Genomic DNA, 7385 nt, shown 5'->3' with positions numbered 1-7385 from the left:
GAGTATATGTGAGGGGCGTGAGCATGTAAGTGTGCATGTGTGTGAGTTTGTGTGAGGATGTGCGTGTGAGCACGTGTGTGTGTGTTTAACAGGTGTGTGTGAGTGTGCATTTGTATATGTGAGTGGGTATGTGTGGGGGCACATGATGTGTGAGTTTGTGTATTTATGGGTATCAGTGTGGGTTTGCTTGTACATGCTTTTATGTGCACATCTGTGTGAGTGTGCACGTGCATGTGTGAGAGTGTGCGTGAGTGTGTATTCATGAGAGGGTACATAGTCTGCGCCATGGAGACGGTTGTGATTTCTCTGACACAGCCTGATATACACAATCGGTTTGAGTATCCTTGCACTGTGGGGGCCGGTCCTCATTAGAGAGGTGTCCAGCATAGGTCCAGAATATGCATGACAGATTTTCATGAAATTCACATCCCATAAAATACTATAGACTGAACATTTTTACTGTGGTTTGTAGTTATTCTGCAACTATGACATGGTTTGGTCTGTCTTAGCCATCCATGGGACACATCTTCCTTAAACCACGGGTGCAAAGTGGACCCATTCTGTGTGGAATTTTTCAGACAGTCCTTGCAGTTTAACCAACAACACTTTGCATAATTAGATTTTTATTTAAAAAAGATAACAGAGACCTATAAACTACGAAGGACGGCGGGTGCGCGCACTGGGCTTGGACTTTGAGAGGCGATCACATCTTGCTCCTGTTCAACGTCAGTTAGCCAGCTTTCAAGATGGTGCACCTCATCTGCAATCTGGAACAATTCAACGAAGCCTTGAAGAATGTAGGTGGCAAACTGGTGGTGGTTGACTTTACAGCTACGTGGTGTGGACCATGCAAAATGATTGCACCCTTCTTTGAGAAACTCAGCAACGATAACCCGGATGTAGTCTTCCTAAACGTGGATGTGGATGATGCCCCGGACGTTGCACAGCACTGCGTTATTAAGTGCATGCCGACATTCCATTTCTACAAGAACGGCCAGAAGGTTGACGACTTTTCAGGAGCAAATCAAGCAACTCTGGAAGAAAAAGTGAAACATTTAAAGTGATTTGAGCTTTGTGTTTTTATATTATATCTTCGGGGTTTTGATCAAAGACTTTGCAAGTGATGCGTGGAAATACAGGAGATCATCAGGCGGAACTGCCCATATAGGAAACTTATGTCGCTCTCAGGATGCATGAATTGGCCTGATCCCAGAATCCTACTGCTTCATGTAAATTATCATTTTTTTTACAGTAGGAGCTAGTATCTCCCAGTGTTGTCTTGTGTTCAGGGGTCTTTCAATGTCTCCTCTGTACTGCCCCAGAATATGGTGCGTGCTTAGTTTTGTAATTTTCTTTGCTGGAGGTTTTTTCATCATGATACCTTATCGGCACCGAGCATCAAAGTGCAACTTACTCTTTGATACCTGATATTCAGATAATAAAGAAAAAAAAATTAAGGAAAAAAAAGGTAACTATAAAAAAACGATCTTCTGCTTGGGAGCCACGGTTTCAACACGTTAGGTATTTACACATTTAAAATAAAAAATAATGTGATAAGAGTGGCTCAAATCCACCTGAGCGACTTACCTCACTCATCTATCATTCTCATATAATAAGCCAGCCAGGCAGTGGAGAAGAATTAGAAATATATTTTATTGGCCATAATATTCATCTGCAGATGGGCCCTGTCAGGTCTACAACCCAGGGAGTGCATCGAGAGGACTGACTTCTCTCATCACAGCAATACATTATCACATAGCATGGCAGAGTAAAACCACGCCCAGACTGGAAAAGTACTGGGCTCAGCAGAGGGTGAACAATGAACTCATACATGAGGCATCTGCACCTGCGAAGGCAACACTGTTATCACCCCTCAAGGCCACAGAGCCGAAGCTCTGAGGAAAGAAATGCTGAAACAGGGACTTTCTGCTCATAAGGGAGGGGGGAAAACTGTACCATGAGACATTGGAGCTGCAGAGCAAATGTCAGCATTAGAAATCTGTCTGTCATAGACAAGCTTCTCTCTCTTATAGGAAAGTATACAAAAATATCAATAATGGAACGTAACAGATAGAAGGCAATGTACTACAGCAAGTCTTCTAACTTAGAAGGCAAAAATAAGACAAAAGCTTAACCATTACAGAAACAATTCTATCCAACTGAAGCTTGCATATTACAAAAATAGCTCAGTGGGTTGCAGCACATGAATAATAGGCTGTAACTGCATATTGGTTTAGACACATTAGGCTAACATATTCACAACATCATTAGCAGGAAAATTACAATCTATCAGACCCTCCGTTTAGCCTAATGTGGCTAACATAAGTGCAGCCTTTATTGCTCAAAGGAGGGACTGTACAATTCTAAAGGAGAGAACGGGGACGGCATCACTCATCAATCAAAGGTTGGGAAAGGAAATACTAGGATGAGCATGATCATAGAAGTAGTGCGGCATACTATAGGACAGGAAGTACAGAGGCAACAAGTAAAAGAACAACCCCTGCAATACCTACTAAAACAATTATTATTCATGGGTGTGAGGCACCTCCTTTTTGACTAATCTAAGCATATGCACATGAACCATTGCTCTATAACACTATGTCATGATCGGACAACTTAAAAAGACATCACAGTTCAAGTCATGAGCAGGAATTAATGCAAATAGTATCGAACTATCATTATCAGAGAAAACACCCTATTGAACCATATACTCAATGTTCACTTGCATTATCAGCGAGGACCTGTATCTAACATCCATGAAGTAGATCTTTATGGGGCTGAGAAATATTTTGTTTTACTAGACTACTCAAAGTATACTAACCCTCACAGCTACTTCCATAGGGCAAGAACAGAAGCAACATTTTTTTCACCCCTGTGTGTGTTTGAAGGCAATGACCCACACACCCAATAATCTGCAGTACTATAAGTAACATGTGTCTGGTGCAACAATGGAATACTACATCATCCTAATGAACTTCCCAGGGCTCCTTCTCGTGAGGAACTAGGGTCACTCTCATGTGGTGTTGGAATAGTACTCATGAGGGTATGCGTCAAGCAACAAGAAACTAATTCTTTAAAGAGAAATATGAAAGCAATAGTTAGGATACAAACAGACACAATATTACATTTGTAGACCATGTGAACCAAATATGGGCAGGGGCATCTGGACAAGGAGCCGCAGAGGCAGCTCCTCCTCGGAAAAAGGAACATTCAAAGGGACTCATTTTCCTAGCTAAAAGACCAAAGTAAACTAGGGGAAAAACAGTTCACACTGAGGCCAACCAGAGGGGATCTTCTCCCTTCAAGAGATCTTCTCCCTGTGTCCGTTAAAGCCTCACAGGCAGGCTTTTATTGTTCATTCCTTAACTCCCACGACGGAGTCGCACAGCTTCACGACTCAGAGGAGCACTTAATCTGGGCCCAGGCGCAATCCTAGTGTCCCACCTGACAATGTCTCACTAGTGCACCAGGGCTCTTCCAGCAGTCCATCCCTAACACTTTCTTTAGTCCTTCCCTACTTCCCTTACTCAGCCCTTCATCCGGTGCCCTGCTCTCCTTTCTTGGGCCACAGATTGTATCGAGTGCTCCCTCGCACCTCTGGATCTGCGAACAGATTGGGGGGCTCAATGGCAGGGGACTTATCCGCTGATGTTTGCTCACTGTGATCAAGAGAGACCTCACCACTAGCAATCAGAGCCGGCCTCTTCTCCTTTTGATCAGGCTCCTCACCTCTCAATAAAACATCTGAGAAGCGTATTTGTCATCAGCGACGCCCTTTCTCACCCACTCATCATAGGGTAACAGAAGCTGGACCCTCTTTACACGGCTAGCATGGGTGCACGACTTATGACCCCGGATCCTGAGTGCGGTTTGGGTGGCAGCAGCACCTGCCTCGGCTCAAAGTAAGACTTCCGCTGGTATCTTCGGATGTCGACGCAGTCCTCATGTTGGATGGTGTGTCCAGGCCCCTCCGGTTGCGGCTTCAGTGTGTCTGCTACCTGCTGATGAAGGGAACGAAGATCTTTAGTCAAAGCATACAAATAGTCTGTCAACAAAGGGTCAAAACAATTTGGTCTCAGGACACCCCAAACATTTGCTGGGCAGTGTGGATTGGAATGAAAAAACATCTCAGGCCTATCAATAAATTTGTGCTAACAATAGGTAATACATTACATATTTGACTTTTCCACTGTATTACCTGTGGTCGGACGTATGCGTTAATTCTAAGAGAAGAGAAAAAATAAAACAAGACAGACATGTTGTATTTCCGCATTTTCACTTGAGAATCCTCAAAAAGGGAATTTCAAACCGCTATTCCTATAGCATGCACACAGCGTCTACTTTGTGAACCCTCACTGTTGTGCAAAACATCAAACACTTCTAATATTCTCTTTTTTTTTTTTACTCAAAACAACGTTATTTATTTATTTATTTTTTTATTATTTTTTTTATTTAATTTTTTTTTTGCTCATGACCATGCTCACATACTATGGGAAGCAGCAGGAAACTAACTTCTACAAAGCTATAATTGCAACAGAAAAAATATTTTGCTGAGGATATTTTGCTGAGGATCACACAAGCATCTTTCACCTTTTTCACTATGTAGACCATGTCAGCTCAACTATACAGGCTAAAAGATAAGAGACTTGTGATACCTGTGCACCTTTACTCAGTGCTGCACAATAATGATGTCGTTACCTAGGAATGTGAAACAAGAAAAAAAGTACAGAACTATTGTTCCCTTCAAAGCTCAAATAAGGAAACATTAATCTGGGGCGTCTTCTCTAATAAAGACTATCAGTTTATTTTCACAGACTAGCTAATAAAGAACTAGCAATGTACTCACACGACTACAATAATGGTGTTATTACCCAACACTTGTAGAACAAAACTACCCACATCTAATTCCCCTTTTACAGCAAAGCAGGACAGGCTAATAAAAATTGGAGAAGAGGAGGGAGCAATATACATGTTACCTAGTCCTAATTTATAGGAGAGCTAGCGGGGAGCTAGCTTCCTCCCCCATTTTTTTTGACAGAAGGAAATCTGAGACATATTTCACTTCAGTCAAAACCATCAACCCCCGGGTGTAGCACTGGGCATAAACAAAAGTGTAGGAGATACATAGCACTTTTGAGAGGGCTAGAACATCTTTTAGCACATGTACAAATGTCATTGCCATAAAATGATGTGTGTGCCTATTAATATCGAGAATCCATTATAATTATTTATCTATTACCAAACACACTACTTCTTTTGAGGCCTTTTATCCCCATGAAGGAGTAAGGACAAGGAAATTGTAAAAATCCCTCATAACCAGGCACTATGCGACATTCATTAGGGAAATGGCGGCAAAAGGGAAATCTATAAAAGAACAAAAATTACTTAGGTAATAGTCAGTCTTGTGACACAACGCCATGAGTACACAAGAATAACTCTTCTATACCATTTAACAAAATAGACATACACTGCTGAAGCGTTGTCTGTGAAATTTAGGGACCAGAACAAATTCCCCACAGAGGAGCTTGTACTAGTATCAAAAATAGAATTGTCAAAACAATACAAAACAGAAACAAGCATACCAAGGCAGCAGGTATACTGGCTGTGCTAAGCACAGAAAGCACAGACAAATCCCAGCAACACATGCAAAGGAGCTGTGACACACAACACAATGCCATGCATTTCATGCACAGTGAAACTGCAGCCCAAAACCCAGTATGCTGGCCTCCTTAATTTGTCAGCCTTAAGATCGATCAGCATACCTACCACAATGCACAATAAGCCAAAGAAAACATAAAACACACAATATTTACATGCGTATAACATAAAATAATACGCAATAATACATATACCAAACACAAAAGCCACAAAAAGGAAAACACAATATTAGTTACTCAAAGGACTATATCTTTCTCATGCATGTCATGCATCATGCGGTGTCAGTGCACATGTAATCTGTCTAACACAAAGTTGCATCAATACTCACCATAACACAGAGATAATAATATTTCCCATTGCACTGAAACGAAACAAATCAAACCACAAAAGAAAAAAAACAACAACACACAAAATATTGGACAGAAAGGCAACCACTTAGTAAAAATACCTTATACAAATACTTACTTTAAAACCTATGCTTGGAGCTCATTCACACCCTAACATCCTTTCAACGTAAAGAGAACCCCAAGTTCTCTTCTAAAAAAAAAATAACCCTGTCTGCTGTCTTAGACAGGACGAGCCCCCAACCTCCAGCCAAAAGACAAAACATTTAGCAGCATTAAAAAGAGAAAAAGACATACATTTACTTTCACAGCTTTCAATTGTCATGAACCAGGAATTTCCATATTGGGTACCAAATCTATTTCTGCACAGACATCTGTCCCTATCTAAATGGGCCTTTTTTATAACCAATGCACTTTCTCATCTTTAAACAAAAAAAAAGGCATCTTACTTCTGGGTAAAATCACAGCTCTAACTGTGTTATGTAAACATTTTGACATTTGCACAAACACACTCTGCACCTCTACTCAGCGGGTGGGGCACGGGGCCCACTGCAATGGTGTCCCATGGACAATCTGCATACAAAGACCGTTATACAAATCCAATATATGCACACATATATACATTCCCACCAGACCACTCTTATGAGCAACACAATCAATATTAGATACCTACCCTCGCATGATCATTTCTCTCCACTAGGGATCCACTAGCAAAAACACTAATCAGTATGCCAATCAGAGACCCCCCAACTCAATATTTATTGAAATAGAAAACCTGTATACTATGACATGGACCAACAGTGAAACAAAATATCTAGTAAATTAATTTTTCTCAAAACAATCCTTCTTTTCTCAGACTAGGTCATTTTAAAGTGTAATTCTCTATGTCCAAATGGAATAACCTGTTGAAAATAATTCATAAGTTTGTTCCTGATACTAAATCACATGTGTTCTGAACAACTATATTATAATTTAGTCTAAACCAGCATTTTGCAATAATAATTATGCAGACTCGCTCCAAATTCACAATTCACATGGCTCCAACTGTGTATCTCTGCCTGTCCGTGCCAATAGCTGGCCTCCTAGCCCCCTCCCATAATCTTCTGTCTGTGCTCTGCGAACCCATTGGAATGCTGTTATCACACAAGGTCACCGCTGCTCTGCTCGTCTAAATCTTCCACAATAGCCCTGCTCACATTCTCTCTTTTTCTATTTAACCCTTCCAGAACGGAATAGAATTCACACACTGTCATACTAAACCTTCCCAGCCCAGAGTTCTACAATCCCTTTTATTTTATTGTGGACTGAAACACATCCACTCAACATGTCATTTTAAAACTAACTAAACAACTCCAGCTCTCCACCCCCTTTGGAGGCCTCTTT

General features: G+C 41.1%; 1 pseudogene; it reads left to right on the top strand.

The window, feature by feature from the left end:
• The first annotated feature begins 671 nt into the window (after nucleotides 1–671).
• Nucleotides 672–1105, top strand: LOC147718445 (thioredoxin pseudogene; annotated as a pseudogene).
• Nucleotides 1106–7385: the final 6280 nt, after the last annotated feature.

The sequence above is a fragment of the Lissotriton vulgaris genome, chromosome 4_1 (genome assembly GCF_964263255.1).
Source record: "Lissotriton vulgaris chromosome 4_1, aLisVul1.2, whole genome shotgun sequence".
Lineage (NCBI taxonomy): Eukaryota > Metazoa > Chordata > Amphibia > Caudata > Salamandridae > Lissotriton > Lissotriton vulgaris.
This window is presented reverse-complemented; position numbering and strand designations above follow the sequence as displayed.